The sequence below is a fragment of the Mesoplodon bidens genome, assembly GCF_964165515.1.
Source record: "Mesoplodon bidens genome assembly, chromosome: 7".
In the NCBI taxonomy this organism is placed as follows: Eukaryota; Metazoa; Chordata; class Mammalia; order Artiodactyla; family Ziphiidae; genus Mesoplodon; species Mesoplodon bidens.
Window position 1 is genome coordinate 38,047,789 of NC_138164.1, and position 18,404 is coordinate 38,066,192.

General features: G+C 46.0%; 1 long non-coding RNA gene across 9 annotated transcripts in view; it reads right to left on the bottom strand.

Annotated features, from left to right (window-relative positions):
• Positions 1-18,404, bottom strand: part of LOC308619859 — a 154,590-nt gene that overhangs the window by 67,462 nt on the left and 68,724 nt on the right. For 4 of the 9 annotated variants that reach the window (XR_014016248.1, XR_014016249.1, XR_014016250.1 and 1 more), the window contains 2 exons: positions 13,284-13,431; positions 11,672-11,736 (listed from right to left, as the gene is read on the bottom strand). The exons of 2 other annotated variants lie outside the window; for them this stretch is intronic. This is a non-coding gene — a long non-coding RNA (uncharacterized lncRNA). Of the gene's footprint in view, positions 1-8,127; positions 8,153-11,671; positions 11,737-13,283; positions 13,432-18,404 lie in introns of those variants that run through there. 3 more of the 9 variants (XR_014016251.1, XR_014016254.1, XR_014016256.1) reach the window with 2 other exon arrangements.

Below are 18,404 nucleotides of genomic sequence, written 5' to 3' on the forward strand. Positions count from 1 at the left end.
GCTGGACTCATTTATAATTCTATCTCTTCAAACACACTTTCTCACATGAAATGTTGTTAGGATTAATTAAAAAGAAAGTAAAGTGACAAATAAGAAAACCCTCTTTCAAAAAGATTTTTTAAAAGACCTTTGCTCTGAAAGGCAGATATGAATCACTGACAGCAGACATTTGGATATTAGCTGGGTGTAATAAAGTTCTCACACTCTTTCACTCAAGCTTTGTTTCAGTCCAACTGTGCCCTCTACAGTCTTATCAAGTGAATGAAGGTGACTTTAGCTTGAAAGGAATCTGATAAGTCTCTGATACTCAGTCCACACTTTTCAGACAGGAAAGCAATATTTGATTCTTTATAAAAATTTCCGACCTATTTAATTTGGGGGAACTCTCTAAGATAAAAGGTAATTAAATTTAACAAGTGGATACATTTGCTTGGCTGTGTGATGACCACTGGAAGAGAAAATAAAGTTTTATATAGTCTAATTGTGTCCTTCGATACTGAAAACTATTATTAGTGACAATGTGGAATTTTACCTGAGCCCTCGAATCCTGGAAAACAGCAAAAGTTAAGATATCCCTCTGCCCTTTGTGTTGTGGAAAACAGCTTATTCCTAAGAACCACCACAGATGCCTCCTCTTGTTTACCTATGGCAATGCCAAAGATATTCCAAATTGCCATTTTTTTTGTCTCATAAATTATCATCTGAAGTGTTTATTCCTACTAATCAATTGGAACAAACTGCTTATTAATCCAACTGTAAAGTTTCACTCCTTCCTCCAGGCTCCAGAACTCGGACTCACTGTCAGACTGAGTCAACAGATAATCTCTCCTAAGAACAGGCTGACCTCAGGGTAAAATATTCTCTGATCTACCATCCACTCAAGCTACTCTTTTATCCCATTTGCCCACACCCTACCCTTAATACCCTTGTTACTTCCTCTCAAGAGAAGAAAAACCCCTTTTGATTAACCACTGAGAGGCTTGCAGATCTTAGGGTCACAGCATTCTCCCTAATGCGATAGTTCTCCTCCCCCAATTGCAATAGGCCCCTCCTCGCACTTACCCTTTTGAGTAAAGTTTCTCCTTACTATGCTGCTATTGTTTGGGTTTTTTTAGTTGACATTGGCAACTGATAGAAGAAGTAAATATTGCTGCATCTGGATATATGTGATAATGGGAGACTGAAAACTCTAAAATTTTTATTTGATTTTTATTGGAGTATAGTTCTTTTACAATGTTGTGTTAGTTTCTTGCTGTACAGCAAAGTGAATCAGTCATACATATACATATATCTGCTCTTTTTTAGATTTCCTTCCCATTTAGGTCACCACAGAGCACTGAGTAGAGTTCCCTGTGATATACAGTAGGTTCTCATTAGTTACCTATTTTATACATAGTAGTTATATATGTCAGTCCCAATCTCCCAATTCATCCCACCCACCCCTTCCCCCCTTGGTAACCGTAAGGTTGTTCTCTACATCTGTGACTCTATTTCTGCTTTGCAAATAAGTTCATCTCTACCATTTTTCTAGATTCCACACATAAATGGTACTGTACAATATTTGTCTTTCTCTGTCTGACTTACTTCACTCTGTATGACAATCTCTAGCTCCAACCACATCTCTGCAAATGGCACTATTTCATTCCTTTTTATGGCTGAGGAATATTCCATTGTATATATGTACCACATCTTCTTTATCCATTCTTCTGTTGATGGACATTTAGGTTCCTTCCACGTGCTGGCTATTATAAATAGTGCTGCAGTGAACATTGGGGTGCATTCATCCTTTCGAATTATGGTTTTCTTTGGATATATGCCTAGGAGTGGGATTGCTAGGTCATATGGTAGCTCTATCTTTAGTTTTTTAAGGAATCTCCATACTGTTCTCCATAGTGGCTGTACCAATTTACAGTTCCACCAACAGTGTTGGAGGGTACCCTTTTCTCCACACCCTCTCCAGCATTTATTGTCTGTAGATTTTTTGATGATGGCCATTCTGACTGGTATGAGGTGATACTTCACTGTCATTTTGATTTGCATTTCTCTAATGATTAGTGATGTTGAGCATCTTTTCATGTGTTTCTTGGCCACCTGTATGTCTTCTTTGGAGAAATGTCTATTTAGGTCTTCCACCCATTTTTTGATTGGGTTGTTTGTCTTTTTGATATTGAGCTGAATGAGCTGTTTGTGTATTTTGGAGATTAATCCGTTGTCAGTTGCTTTGTTTGAAAATATTTTCTCCCATTCTGAGGGTTGTCTTTTCAGTTTGTTTATGGTTTCCTTTGCTGTGCAAAAGCTTCTAAGTTTCATTAGGTCCCATTTATTTATTTTTGTTTTTATTTTCATTACTCTAGGCGGTGGGTCGAAAAAGATCATGCTGTGGAAAACTGTAAATATTAAATGATTTGGTTCATTCAGTGAATTATGAGTGTTAATGAATACATTAAACAGTCCACAAAGAGAGAGTCCTTTAAGCATCTGCTGTGTGCTAGGGTTTCCTCTACTAGGCCACAATTAGAAAAATCTGTTTGCTCAAAAAGCACATAGGTCAGTACAGAAGACTAACATAAAAAACCAGCATGAGATGCATTGATAGAAATGTACACAAAGTGCTATGTTTACATTTGATAAAGTCATTTACTATGAGTGCCTAGGGTCTATGGCAGGAAAATGATGTGACCAGAAAAGTTTTAGAGTAAAGGTGATATCTGAGAAGACCATCAAAGAATAAACACGACTCTGTCAGATGAACAAACTGTGAAGAATCTGTATTTGGCATTGGGAACAAAGTGATCACAAAAACCCCAAGTAATACCATGGTTCCTCTGGAGAGCAAAAGTAGTTGGAACTGACTCAACTGTAGCTCACATATGTAAGACAACTGAAGGGGAGCTGGAAAGATGAGCAGATACAAAGCAGCACAGCCTTTTACAACTATGAAAGTTGGGGACTGCACAACTCCAGTGGGTACCATTCATAATAATGTCAATGTGAATGACACAAGCTGGAGTTGTGTACAGCCCTGAGCAAGACCTCTGAGCAGGTACCAAATTAGTAGAGTATTTTTATGCCAAGTGTATAAGTTAGGATGCTTTTGGTAGCAAAAAAATGGAAACCCAATCTGTCTGTCTTCAACTTTAAGAGGATTTTGGAAAGAACATCAGGGCTCATATAACAGAGGAGGACCCTATGGGGCCTTCCTAGGATAGACCCCTCCCCCATATCCTCTACTTTAGCTCCTCTCTGAAGTACATAGATAACAGTATTTGATGCACATTTCCTGCTTTACAGATGCTAAAACTCCCACCAAATGGAAGGTTAACTACTTAATGACCATGAGCACATAGCCCCCAGGCCTACTGGAGCCAAAGAATTGATGACGTTAACCCCTGTGACACTGTCCTGAAACCTCACCATCAACCAAACAGAGAACTGTGCACAAGCTGATCACATACCCTGGGACTCCCCTCCCTCACCTTGCCTTTAAAAACACTTTGCTGAAACCCATCAGGAAAATGAGGCTTTTTGAGTACTAGCTGTCCGGACTCTTTGTATGGTGCCTTACAATAAAACACGGCACTTTAGTTCACCACAACCCAGTGTCAGTAGATTGGGTTTATTGCACGTGGATAAGTGGACCCAAGTCTGCTTCAGTGACACTCACAATACTGCTATGGGGCTTTTGCACAGCAATGGAAACCATAAACAAGACGAAAAAACAACCCTCAGAATGGGAGAAAATATGTGCAAATGAAGCAACTAACAAAGGATTAATCTCTAAAATTTGCAAGCAGCTCACACAGCTCAATATCAAAAAACAAACAAACTAATCCAAAAATGGGCGTAAGGCCTAAATAGACATTTCTCCAAAGAAGACATACAGACTGCCAACAAACACATGAAACGATGCTCAGCATCACTAATCATTAGAGAAATGCAAATCAAAGCTACAATGAGGTATCACCTCACACCGGTCAGAATGGCCATCATCAAAAAATCTACAGACAATAAATGCTGGAGAGGGTGTGGAGAAAAGGGAACCCTCCTACACTGTTGGTGGGACTGTAAATTGGTATAGCCACTATGGAGAACAGTATGGAGGTTCCTTAAAAAACTAAAAAAGAGAACTACCATACGACCCAGCAATCTCACTACTGGGCATATACACTGAGAAAGCCATAATTCAAAAAGAGTCATGGACCACAATGTTCATTGCAGCTGTATTTACAATAGCCACGACATGGAAGCAACCTAAATGTCCATCAACAGATGAATGGATAAAGAAGGTGTGGCACATATATACAATGGAATATTACTCAGCCATAGAAAGAAATGAAACTGAGTTATTTGTAGTGAGGTGGATGGACCTAGAGTCTGTCATACAGAGTGAAGGAAGTCAGAAAGAGAAAAACAAATACTGTATGCTAACACATATATATGGAATCTAAAAAAAAAGAGAAAGGTTCCGATAAACCAAGGAGCAGGACAGGAATAAACACACAGATGTAGAGAATGGACTTGAAGACACAAGGAAGGGGGAAGGTTAGGCTGGGACGCTGTGAGAGAGTAGCATGGACATATATACACTACCAAATACAGAATAATAGAGAGCTAGTGGGAAGCGGCCGCATAGCACAGGGAGATCAGCTAGGTGTTTTGTGACCACCTGGAGGGCTGGGATAGGGAGGGTGGGAGGGAGACGCAAGAGGGAGGGGATATGGGGATATATGTATACATATAGCTGATTCACTCTGTTATACAGCAGAAACTAACACACCATTGTAAAGCAATTATACTCCAAAAAAGATATTTAAAAAAAAGAAAAAGAAAATAATGGAGGGTTTGTAAAGAAAAGGGAAAAGCCAAAAAGTGCTGGATATAATTGAGGATTTCTGCATTAGGAATTCTGCAGCACTGTGAACTACAAGAAAATTGAGTAGGGGGATGAAGATTTAAGAATGTTCAACTTTTTATGAATTTAATTCCTTTTTTCACCTTTTTTTATGAGTAATGGTTAAAATTTGAATTCCTTTATAAATTACTTTTGGGTGATTAACTGTGTTTTTTAAAATGCATCTCTGTACAAAGACTCTCTCAAATTTATTATGGTGGCCTAAATAAATTAATACATCTTGAAGGTCTTAGTGGTAAATCACCATGTCTAATTCCAAGAGAATTTAAAAGGTAAAGAAAAATTAGTTTCAAAAATATTTTCAACAAGTTGACATTTATGAAAATTTTTGAAAGATGAGCAGCTATGGGCATACCACCTTATTTTAGCTGATGAACTAATGAATATAGACTTCACACATTTTCAAAGTACTGAACTGCCTTTTCTTCTATAGCAATCCGCAACATATACCAGGTTCAAAAAAACCAATAATCTTAAATCATGATTTCTTCCCTAAAATCCCCTTTCTACTCATTTATAAATCCTCCTTAATATTAATTTTTTCCTATCATATTTCTCAGCCTTGATTATTTCATGTATTTGATGTACAAATGTATTGAACACTTACAATATGTACAAGATACTTTTTTTTTAAAGCTACATGTTAGTTGACTCTTTCGTGCTTGGCACTGGAAGATACACTGTTGGAAGATTCAGCCCCTGCACTCAATTTCTCACAGGTTCAAGAAGATTCAGACAAGTAAATCCACAATTCAACACCCTACTATAAAAGGTATGAGAAAGGGTTGCCCAGGGGGTTTTGATTGTAAAGAGCAGGAGAAACTATCTTTTCCTGGGTATGGGAGGATTCCTAGAGATGTTACCTGAGAAAAGGAAGATGAGAAGAAATTGCTAGGTGAATAATGGATACTTTTTAGCTTTTATTTCTATTCAATTCTCACAAAAGAAGAAAAAGTCAAAAAAATAAATGAAGGTATGTGACTCTCAGAGCTCCTTAGGCTCTTTGGTATCTATATTTGTAGCTGGAGATACATGTGCCACAATTATGTTCTAAGTTAAGGGAGTCTGCGTGTGTCATGCATCAAGCATGTAGCACAAGCTCATGTTAATAAAAATAGCCAGTCAGGCATAATCAAGGTAGAAGAGCAACAACTCACTACATATTCACCGATACCTTTCCTCTAGTCTCCTCTCCTGTGTTCCTTTCACCCACCCAAATGTTTTGGTGTGTAAACTTTCCTCTCAAGACAATGGAGTCCACAGCATGGCCATCACAAGTTTGAGTGTTGAACAATAGGTGAGATCTCTAGTGAATAATTACACCCAGTTGGAGAAGACTAAACAGTGCTTGGAGCCAGGTGAGAGAAATAGCGTTTGGCTTATCTGCTCTGAAATAATATCTGAAAGACTCAATCCATAAAGTTTCCATATGGTTGAAAGCAAGTTGAAGAGTGAACACTGGGTCTTAACACGTACGTGTGTGTGTGTGTGTGTGTGTGTGTGTGTGTGTGTGTGTGTGTGTGTGTGTGTGTGTGTGTGTGTGTGTGTGTGTGTGTGTGTGTGTGTGTGTGTGTGTGTGTGTGTGTGTGTGTGTGTGTGTGTGTGTGTGTGTGTGTGTGTGTGTGTGTGTTTTGATTCATCAAATGTTAGGGAGAAACATTTTATGACAGAAAGAGCACTGGCCCCAGAGGCATGGGTTTAAAGTTCTGTATCTGTCACTCTCTTGACAGGCTTTTTAAAAAGCTCTTGTAATGACTCACTTAATGCTTTTTTACATATGAAAAAGAATGAGCCTTTTTCAAACTTAAAAGTTTGATGATTTCATGGTCACTTTTAGTCGCAGCTTTTTAAGATTCCCCATCTAAATAAACTCTTAGGCTCCATGACGTGTGCCCAACCTAGACATGCCGAAGGGGCTTTGAAATCCTGGCCTGCTTTCAGCCAACTTTATGCATTTATATCAGCTGATTTGTTACTTGATAAAAATGTTCAGGATAATGCAGTCACTTTTTTCAATGTTGTAGAAAAGACCACTTCAGAAACAGATTACAACAGCCATGATAATGGACCGGAGTCCTGAGGCATGGAGCTGAGAATTCCATCTCCCCCTGCATGAGAGAGGCAGGTTGTTACCCTCTACAGAATCTAAGTTGGGGATTTGATCCCTAACCCCCAACTCTGGCTAACAGCTTCCCATCAGCCTACCATCTGTGAATGAATCTGGACCTGCAGATTTATAGTCTCAGTTGGTACCGTGTCTTAGGATGTGGAGGACAGCTCGCTTATTATTCCCTAATGCTGCTGCTTCTCAATCTTAAGAGCTAACTCAAGATTTAGTGAATAATCTATACACACGTTACATGAGCTACTCAGATTCCCTCCCACATCGTGTCTTCCAGACTGAGGAGTTCTTCCAACTGCCTATTCTCAAACCCCCAACCTCACCCACACCTTCAGCTGAGGAGCTGCTTCCTCAGCTGCAATGGAAGGGGGAGGCTTCTGGAAGCCTTCCAGTGCCAAACGATGCAGGGGACACGGGTTCGTGCCCCGGACCGGGAGGATCCCACATGCCGCGGATCGGCTGGGCCCTTGAGCCATGGCTGCTGAGCCTGCACGTCCGGAGCCTGAGCTCCGAAGCAGGAGAGGAGACAACAGTGAGAGGCGCGCGCACAGAAAAAAAAAAAAAAAAAAAAAAAAAAACAGGGCCTCCCTGGTGGCGCAGTGGTTGAGAGTCCGCCTGCCGATGCAGGGGATACGGGTTCGTGCCCCGGTCTGGGAGGATCCCATATGCCGCGGAGCGGCTGGGCCCGTGAGCCATGGCCGCTGGGCCTGCGCATCCGGAGCCTGTGCTCCGCAACGGGAGAGGCCACAAGAGTGAGAGGCCCGCATACCGCAAAAAGAAAAAAAAAAAGAAAAAAAAAAAAAAAAAAAAAAACAAACACAGGAAAGCATTGGGGCAGTAAGACGGGCAGTGGACATGAACAGGCCCTTCATACAAAAACAGAAAGACACCAGTCTGAAAAGACCACAGAATGAAGGACTCCAACTACGTGACATTCTCGAAAGGGCAAAAATACACAGACAGTAACAAGACCAGCAGCTGTCGGGGGCCTGGGGGCACTGGTAGGATGTTCTGGTAGGGCACTGGTAGGGAAGGTGGCCCCCAGGGATGTTTCGGGCAGTGAAATGGTTCTGGGTGGCACTGCAGGGGTGGCTGCAGGTCATCACACCTGTCCAAACCTGAACAGTAGGACACAGAGAGTGAGCCTTGATATAAACTAAAGACTCCAGGGGAGAATTAGGTGTCAATGCCGATCCATCACTGAGATGACGCGCCACACAGGCCAGAGACGTTACCAAGGGAGGGAACCCAGAGGGACGGGTATAGGAAAGTGCTGTCTGCTGGATTCTGATTCTCCTATAACCCTAAAGCTGCGCTAAAGACTGTCCACCAATTAAAAAGAAGAAACGGCTTCTAAGCACGTGACAATACTCTCAACCTCATTCACGATTCAGAAAAACCCCGAGGGAACGTCCATACTGCTTACCGGGGCCTAGGATGAGCGGGAACACGCCGCGGCCTCGCCCCTTCCTGTCGGGCATCGCGCTGGAGCCCAGAGTCCCCCTGACTTGACCCACCGCACCCCACCCCGCGTTTCATGCCGTCCACAGTCTCTACACATGACATCTTTTGATCAGATGACTCACTGTCCCAATTACAAGGTTTCAGTTTCTGCACAGGAAGAAACCAAAACCAGCACAGAGGGGAGGCTCTTCAGTCAAACTCAGGGTCTGCCTGCCTTCACGTCCCACTCTTCCTGACGGGAGGCCCACATCCTAAGGAGGGAGGTCCTTACCAGCACCTCAGGAGCCTCATCCAGTCCACCTCACGCTGCTCTGAGAGCCTCGCCAACCTCTGCAGCTACCCAAGTCCTGGGCACTTGAGGGCCGTCCCCCTTCCCCGAGTCACTGAGCCACGTGCTCTGACAATGCATTTAAAACCAGGCTCTCGGACTTCCCTGGTCGCACACTGGTTAACAATCCGCCTGCCAATGGTGGGCACACGGGTTCGAACACTGGTCCGGGAAGATGCCACGTGCTGCGGAGCAACTAAGCCCGTGCACCACAACTACTGAGCCTGCGCTCTAGAGCCTGCGTGCCACAACTACTGAGCCCACGACCCGCAACTACTGAGGCCCGCATGCCTAGAAGCTGTGCTCCACAATAAGAGAAGCCACCGCAATGAGAAGCCCGCGCACTGCCACGAAGAGTAGCCCCGGCTCGCCGCAACTAGAGAACAAAGCCCGCGCGCAACAACAGAGACCCAACGCAGCCGAAACTGAATAAGTTAAATAGTAAACAAATAAAAAATTTAAATGAATGAATAAATAAATAAATAAAAGCAGGCTCTGCTTTGTCAGCACTCTGGAGTTCCCTATGTATCGACGGGCAGGATTCCCGAGCTCTCCTGTAATTATGTCTGTGAAGTGCCTTTCCCGAGGAGCACAGAAGCTCCTGGAAGCAGAGAATTGCTTCTTAAGATCACATGCAGAAACTGAAGACATTTGATGCTTATGTCAAAGATAAAAGACACAACACTAGATGGTGTGAAGGGTCCTCGAGGCCAAGAGCCAGGCAAGCAGGACACTTCCTCTGGGGACCCTTCCATCAGCAGAGAAGAAAATGTCCGTGGCCAGAACTGGCACTCAATTCGCTTTGAGCTGAGCAGCACCCGTGTAATTACACAGGCTCCCCAAAGAGTAATTACTCCCACATTTAAGAAAGGAGATGGCTTTTCAGGCAGGGAAGGCAAGTACAGTCTTCCCAGCTGGATGCACTGTGTGTGCTGATGGTCACGATGGAGCTGGGCCCCAGAGCTCTGCTCTCCCCTCAAATCCCCAACCTCACCCTCACCCTCAGCTGAGGAGCTGCTTCCCTGAGAACACAGAAGCCATCGGAGGGCTTCCCCACCTGCAACCCTGCTCAGCCATCCCCTCCCCACTCCAGGACCACGGGTAGCAGCTCTCCCCTCCCCCACACGCATCTACTGGATCATTCCCACTGTTATTTCTCCCATCACAACACAACACAACACAACACAACATCCTCCCCGGACCTCAGCTCCTACCCCAGCTACTGTCCAGTTTCTATTTTCCCCGTCACAGCAAAATGTCTTGAAAAAGTTGGGACCAGAACAAACACAGTTCTCCCACTCTTCTCTCCTAAGCCTCTCTGATCAGGATTTTACCCCACAGATCCATCCAAACGCATCATCGGCGAGTTAGGACCTCCCCGCAGTGCTGGGCTAGATGGTTATTGGCTCCGCGGAACGGCAACCTCGTTTGTCCAGTCACCCAGGGAACCTCTAAAGTGCTTCCCACATGCAGACAAAACGCTGTGATTAATATTTTAGGAGAAATACTCAGCGTGGAGAATACACTTGAGCTGCTGGAGGAAAGAGGTAGCGGCACAGAAAAGAAGTTTCTGTAACTACAGAAATGAACAGATAAGCTGTTTTAATGGTAGCAAGTATGGGATGAAGGAGAACGAATAAAAACCATTCAGAAGACGACATTAACAAGCCTCACACTACAACGTGGTAACAGAGGATGGAGAAGGCCTTTAGAATGAACTCATTTTTCTGGGCAGGTGACAGGCTGGATGATGCAACGATGAGCCGCCAGAGACAACAGGACAAGGCAAGGGGCAGGGGAGCTGTAAATAATCATTTCTGGATCTACTGGATCTAGTCATCCGAGGTGCCCTTTGGACAAACTCCATAGAGATGCTGGCAAGTGGCTGGACGGAGGCATCTGTCTGGTCCAGGTGGGAGAACTGACAGAGCTGGAGGTGAAAAGCACCAGAGGGTGAGATCAGACGGGGTGGAGAGTCATGGACCAAGGGTGAAACGACAACACACACAGAGGGCGGAAGACAGAGTCAGTCAGGAAGACAGCAAGGAGAGATCTGTCACAGAAACCAACAGCGCAGACTCTGCAGGTGGCAAGGCGACAGTGGTCTGAGGTGACGACTGGCAAATCTCCACTGCTTTGTATGCTGGATGCCAGGTCACCTCAACCGGATCAGGTTCCGTGGAGGGGCAGAACCAAGACCGCAGGCTGCACGAGACAATTCAGCTGGGAAACAAGAATCTTTGCCAGAGACCTCACTGCATGGTGTGTAGCGCGACCCTCTGAGATTGTAAGAGACAAAGAGCGCAATTTACTGGAAGGGTGACAAGGCTGTTCTTCCAGATGATCCTCATTGCATCCCTCGACTGAGCACTGAAAACAATGTACCTATGTGACAACGGTGTTCTACTGAACAGACAACTTATATGCACTGAGTGCTCCCTGGACAGCACGCTCTCGGCTTACAGGAAGCACAAGGAAGGCACCAACGTCAACACGTTAGGGGCTGTCTCTCAGGAAGGCTCGCGGCCTACAGCGGGATCCTCAGGGAAACCTTTTAACGCTCGAGAACAAAAGTGATTTGGCAGGACCATATAAGTCAAGCAAGGGATGGTGTTCTGCCACAAATGTCAAGAACACGAGGCTTGTACTGTGGCTCTAAGAGGATCGTGGGATCTACACGTAGAACTTGCCAGAAACACTTGGTGCTGACCTGCTCCTCTACACTTTATCTAACCACATCTTTTACCTACTCCTACTTTCCCATTTTAACTTTTGAACTATTCGCCTCCCAAGGTGTTATCACAAAAGAACAGCAGCAGGTAAATACGTAAACAGCAAAACTCACCAGAGGCTGACTCATTTTCCGCTGCTCTTGGAACAACGTGCAGGACTGTGACAGTGGAGGCGGACCTGGAGAAGGAAAACGCAGGCAGTGAAGCTACCACTGAAGCGGCTCGGGGTGCACGAGCACCCGCCCCGCGCTCCACAAGAGACACCTGTGGGAGACCCGTCCTTTCACCTTCAGAAGGGCCTGTGAGAATAAGGAGGGAGCAACCACCCTCAGGTCTGTAACTCCCACGTGACTCTGGTACCTGAGGGGATACTTTATTTTTCCATAGCGAGTGTACATTGAATCCTATTAAAATAAACCTCCGTCATTAAATATGAAATTAAAAAACGCTTATAGTTTATCTCTTCTCAGTCTGTTAACAACTTAGGTCAGAACATCCACAGGATACCCAGAATAAAGGGACACACTCAGGTGCGTTTCAGTCTTGCAATGATTTGTACAAACTTTACAAACTTAAGTGCGACGCTCAAAAACATCTTTTATTAAAGCTGACTTTAAGTGGACAGAACACCTGCCCTAGGAGTTTGGAGTCCTGTGAGCGACCCCACGTGCACACCCGGTGAGGGTCTAGGACAAGTCATCTCCTTTCTCAGGCCCCATCGCTTCCTTCCTCACCCGAGGCAGCAGGACAGAAGCCCTGCAGACTCATCCTGCACCGACTACACTGTGCGACTCCACAGGGCACAACCCAGGGGGGCGGCGGACGCTTACATTACACAACCAAGGTGCTGACGCGCCTTGAGACACACGTGCGAGATGCCGAGACGGCAACAGGAGGGGGAGGAGGAGGAGGAGGATCGGGGTTGGACGGAGGGGAGGACGCAGCACGTCCCGGCCGAGCCTGTGGACCCTGCTCCCCCAGGACACCCAGAGCTCACAAGTCCCAGGGGAGCCCCATCCGGAGCAGCCAGCCCTGTCCTCCAGCCCGGCCCCTCCACCTCCGGGAAGCGGTCAAACCCTCCAGGTGGCTCTACCGCGGGGCCCCGGGCGGACTACCCCAAGCCCTGCTCTTCAAGGGCCGCAGGCTCCACAACCAACTACAGGCCTGCAGACGCAACACCTACCCCGTCGGGACTCGCTCACCGGCCCCGGGCTCCCGAGGCTCCAGTCCGGGGGCTGCTCCTCGGGCGCGCTCCTCTCTCGGGGTCCCTCCGCTCCGCCTCCCGAGACCACTGGGCCAGAGAAGCCGGCGCTGGGCCCACGTCCCTCCCGGGACCTCGCTTGGCCCCGCGCTGCACATGGTCGGGCACTGCACCGCTGCCGGCCGCCCGGCCACTCCGGCCCAAACGCGGGCTCCGCGGCTCGAGCTCGGAGGTCACAGTTCCAGCCTCCGCCCGGCCCACGCGAACCCTCGCCCGCACAGCCCGCTCCCGCGGGCTGCCGGCCGGCCCGGACAGCGTACCGCCCCGCAGGCCCCCGAAACGCTCGCCCGCAAGAGGCCAAGGCGGGGGAACGACGGCCAGCGACGACCTGGGCACGCACAGGAAGCGAGGGCGGGGCGGCGACGGTGCGCGTGCGCCAACACGCACAAATCATGAGGCGCACCTGCGCAGGCGGACGCCCGAAGTCCGCCTGCCAAAGCCCGCCAGGAGCACGGGACAAGTACCCGGACTCCAGAAGCCTCCCAGAAGTCTCCGTGCCGTCAAGATAGTGAGCGTATGAAATGTCTCCTTCTCATCTGGCGCTCAAGTGCTGCTGTGCTGCGAGGGTGTGCCGCCTGGACCAGGGACTCCATTGCCCATTTGTCTTCACTCCTGTTAGGGATCAAGGAAAGGTGTGGCCTCAAGTGGGGGCTGTGTGATGGTCTCCAGGCTCCCTGGTCCTTTCCCGGCCCTGGGACATTTCGGGTTACATCTGAGATTCCACCACCACCAGGAGAGGGGAAGGAGGGTATCATGTTCGCTTAACTGAAACGCTACAACTTTCATTCAAATCCTAGAATACAATAAATGCCCAGCCATGACACAAACTAATATTGCCCACGGAAGGAAAAGAAAATAGAAACTGTAGCTGTTTAGATTACACAACCAACGCATTAAAAACTGTACGAAAATCAGAACGTACACACAAACCGAAAACAGAAAACAGATACCTGGGATCTTACCTCTTATACAGGATACTGTTTATGTCAGGTAAAAATATCATTTTTCAAAAATGGAATCAGAAGGGTAATGATTTATCACTATTTATCACTGGGGGTGAAATAATATAACTGTGTTCTTGGCCAACTGTTCCTTAAAAGCTGCTAGGGGAAAAGGTAAAAATAAAATCTCCAGGGACTTCCCTGGTGGTCCAGTGGTGAAGACTCCTAGTTTCCACTGCAGGGGGCACGTGTCTGACTCCTGGTTGGGGAACTAAGATCCCGCATGCTGTGCAGCACAGTCTCATTAATTAATTAATTAACGAACACACAAAATAAAAATAAAAAATCTCTCGCCAACCGAGAAAATCCTCTCCACAAATGTAGAGATAAAGAAAACGGTTTTACTGTTGAATAACCATTAAACCAGACTGTGCTGTGCACCCACAGGTGAACCACTAATGTTTGTGCAAATGAAATCAACCTCACCTTTTTTTTTTATAGCTCAGCAGATAAAATCTGTTGCATACAGGTTCTCAAGATAAACGGGAACTTGCCTCATGGGAATAGACTTGACACCACCATAAAAATGGCATACATTCTTTCAGAGTACATCCTAAATTCACCTGGTCATCTCGGTGGTTGTCCATGCTAGTTAATACCCTTTATCCAAAGGAGAAAGACAACTTCTCCTATCTCTAGGACAAGCACGTACTTATAGCTCAGAGGAAAGTGCCTAACACCTAGCCTAAACTCCCCTGGTGACAGAGAGATAAAGAAGATAGCTCTCAGGTCCTTAACATAAACATTCCTGGGTTGTAATGCTGGCAAGAGACTGATTTAGCTTTTAAAAAGATTTAGATACTTACGAAAGGGACAGAGGAAGTATTTCTATTACAAGCGTCTTGAGGAAATCCTCTAAAAACGGAAATAAGAAGTGATGATTCATGCAAATGAATAAGCACCTAACCCATTCCTGATTTCCCCAGCTGAACTGCCACATTAAATGAATCCTGCACAAAATGTGTGCTTCTCCAAAACTGCTCTTGGAAGTGGCTGCTTAGAGCCACGAATGGTCTTTTCCAGTTCTTGCTGCTGCTGACTGTGGCCTCTGCCTGAATTCTCACCGATGAAATGCTGCTTGTGTGGGAATGACAGCGACCACACCTCCTCTGAGCCTGAGCCTGGCAAACCTCCAGGGCGCATTTCTCGCATTTTCCAAGTTCACCACGTAAGGACATCAGCTACACGGAGTACCTTGCTGGGAAGCGCCTTGGAAGGGCAGTGCGCCCATGAGCACGCCACCAGGCCTCCAGTTCTCACCTCACCCACGTGCACTGACCATGTCTCAGCAGAAGACTGGGGTGGCCTGTGAACCCCAGCTGCTGTGCCCACCTCATCACCTCACTCTATCCCTCCAGCCCAGAGACATGCTGGGCTCCCCAGCCCCCTGCCCTGGACACTCTCTGGAAGTCTTTCTATTACAAGCTGTCTTCAGGAAATGCTCTAAAAAAGGGAATAATAAGTACGGAGTCATCCCAATGAACAGGATGTCCAGCAGTGAGCTGATGTCTCTCACGACTCACCCCTCTCTCCAAAAGGCGAAAAACTGTCATTTCATACATTTCCCCCTTTTTAAAGTTGTTGAAGCTAGGAGGGTAAACCTGGACCCTGCGATTTCACCTTGACCAGAAGCAGCAATGGCCACCTTTTAGTTTGCTTTCATTAAGATCTCTTCATATATATGGAGATTTACAATATAAAGCTTTCTCTTTTTGTATCTGCATTTCTATTAAATACAGATATTTTCCCTACTTTGTCACTTATCTATTTTTATTGAAGTATACTTCGTTTACAGTATTTCAGGTGTACAGCAAAGTGAATCAGTTACATGTATTTATGTAAGAATATATGTATTCTTTTTCAGGTTCTTTTTTCCATTATGGGTTATTACAAGATATTGAACATAGTTCCCTGGGCTATACAGTAGGTCCTTACTGTTTATCTATTTTACATATAAAAGTGTGTATCTGTCAATCCCTGTTCTTTATCTTTTTAACTTAATTTTTTACTCTCACATTCTGTTATACAGACACTTAAAAAGATATTTTGTGTTCAAATCTTTCACTTTCACTTCATACTTTTCATCAGCTTGGACACTGTACTTGAAGAAGCCTTTCCCATCCTGCATTTCCTAAGTAGTTGCCTGTGTTTTCTCCTGTTTATTTTGGGTCTCTTAACATACCAATTTTATCAAGATAACTGGCACCCATCTTCAGGATTTGTAAAATCATTTTCCTCTTAAAGTCTCTCAACCATTTTTTTCAACACTAACACATCTACCACAAACAGGAAACGCACTGTTTAAGAAGAAAACTCAAGTTTGTAATCTAACAGAAAAGGACAGGCTCTTCTTTGAAGCTCAGCGACACGTCTTAATTTAAAGGCAGGGGAGGGACTTCCCTGGTGTTCCAGTGGTAAAGAATCCGCCTTCTAATACAGGGTACGTGGGTTCAAAGCCTGGGAACACTGGTCCGGGAGCTAAGATCCCACACGCCACGGGGCAATTAAGCCCGCGTGCTGCAATTAGACACGATGCAGCCTAAGAGAGATAAATAATTTTTTACAAATAAAAATAAAAAAATAAAGGCAGGGGAAGCAGGAAAGTGACCGCCTCATGTGAATTCCTTCTTATTCAAAATACAGGTTGTAGCAGTTTACTTGGGCTGCGTCACAAAATACGACACACTGGCGGGCTTAAGCAACACAAATGCACTGTCCGACATTTACGCAGGCTGCAAGTCTGAGATCAAGGTGTCAGCAGGGTTGGTCCCCTCTGAGGGCTGTACGGGAGGATGTGCTCCAGGCTTCCTGGTGGAGAGGGCGGTTTCCTCACAAGCACATGCACTATGTATGTAGCAGGTAGGTGCCTGGGCTGAACTCCGATCCCAGGGCTGCTCATCCGCAGCAGCACCAGGCCTATGGAGGGCTTGTCACGGACCCGTTGGCAGGAGGACTGCAGGCTGACACAGACGTCTGCTCAGCTGTGGACCCATGGCCCGGCCACAGCCCTGCCGGAGGCTGCCTGGTTGAAATCCAGGTCACGGTTCACCTCCCTCCTGCTTATTGCATTCAACGATGCCTTGAAGACCCCCTACTGCACCAGCCTGGGTGGCACATCCCACCCAGTCATTTCCACATCAGAAGCATGTCCATTGAGAAGGTTAAAATTAGGCCCTGGCTCAGTGCTGTGGAATTAGAATCTGTGAGGCTGGGTCCAGGCATCTGTGTTGGAATATTTTCTCCACGGGACTCTCATGCCCAAAGGACTGTATTGACAAAGCCCTTCTGCTTCACCCCACTGATATTTCTGCACTAGAGCTACAGCCGTTGTTGTATTAAACTGCATCCGCAGGAGGAAGAGAGAGGAGGAGAGGTGACAGTTCTGCTGATCTCCAAACACGCTGTTACGGAACCACACTTGGGTCCACTCGCCCGCACGCACTAAAGCCCGTCTACGGACACGGGTCACGGTGAAGGAAAGTGCCGCGTTTATGGCGGGGCAACAAGCAAGGGGTCCAGGTATCTAGGGCTCAAAAGGCCCCCACTCCCCCGTGGCTTTCAGGGAAAGGTGTTTACAGATGGGGTGAGGCTGTTGGTGGGAATGTACACTGGTGCTGCCGCTATGCAGAACAGTGTGGAGGTTCCTCAAAACACTAAAGCTAGAGCTACCGTAGGACCCAGCAATCCCACTCCTGGGCATATACCCAGAGAAAACCATAATTCAAGAAGACACACGCACCCCAATATGTATAGCAGTACGATTTACAATAGCCAAGACATGGAAGCAACTTAAATGTCCATCGACAGAGGAATGGATAGGGAAGATGTGGTACATATGTGTGATGGAATACTACTCAGCCATAAAAAAGAATGAGATTATGCCATGTGCAGCAACATGGATGGACCTAGAGATTATCAGACTAAGTGAAGGATGTCAGACAAAGACAAATACCATATGCTACCACTCCTGTGTGGAATCTAAAACAGTGATACGAATGAACTTCTGAACAGAACGGAAACAGACTCACAGACATAGAAAAAAAACTTATGTTTACCAAAGGGAAAAGGTGGGGGAGAGGGATAGATCAGGAGGTTGGGGCTAACATATGCACACAACTATATATAAAACAGGAAATCAACAAGGACCTCCTGTAGAGCACAGGGATCTCTACTCAATATTCTGTATTAACCTAGGGAGTTCCCTGGTGGCCCAGAGGTTAGGATTCTGGTCTTTCACGGCCGTGGCCCGGGTTCAATCCCTGGTCAGGGAACTGAGATCCTACAAGCCACACAGCACCACGAAAAAAAAGCAAAATTCGGTAATAACCTAAATGGGGAAACAATCTGAAAAAGAATAGATATCTGTGTCCATATAACTGAATCACTTTGCTGTACACCGGAAACTAACACAACACTGTAAATCAACTATACTCCCAATATAAAATTTAAAAAATGTTTAAAGTGAATTACAAACGAGTGGGGTGAGGGAGAGGAGGTTGAGGGGTGTGTGGTCAGCTTGTGGACATTCTTCCGATTGGTTGGTGGTGAGGTAATCTAAGGTCAACATCATCAACCGGCTGGTTC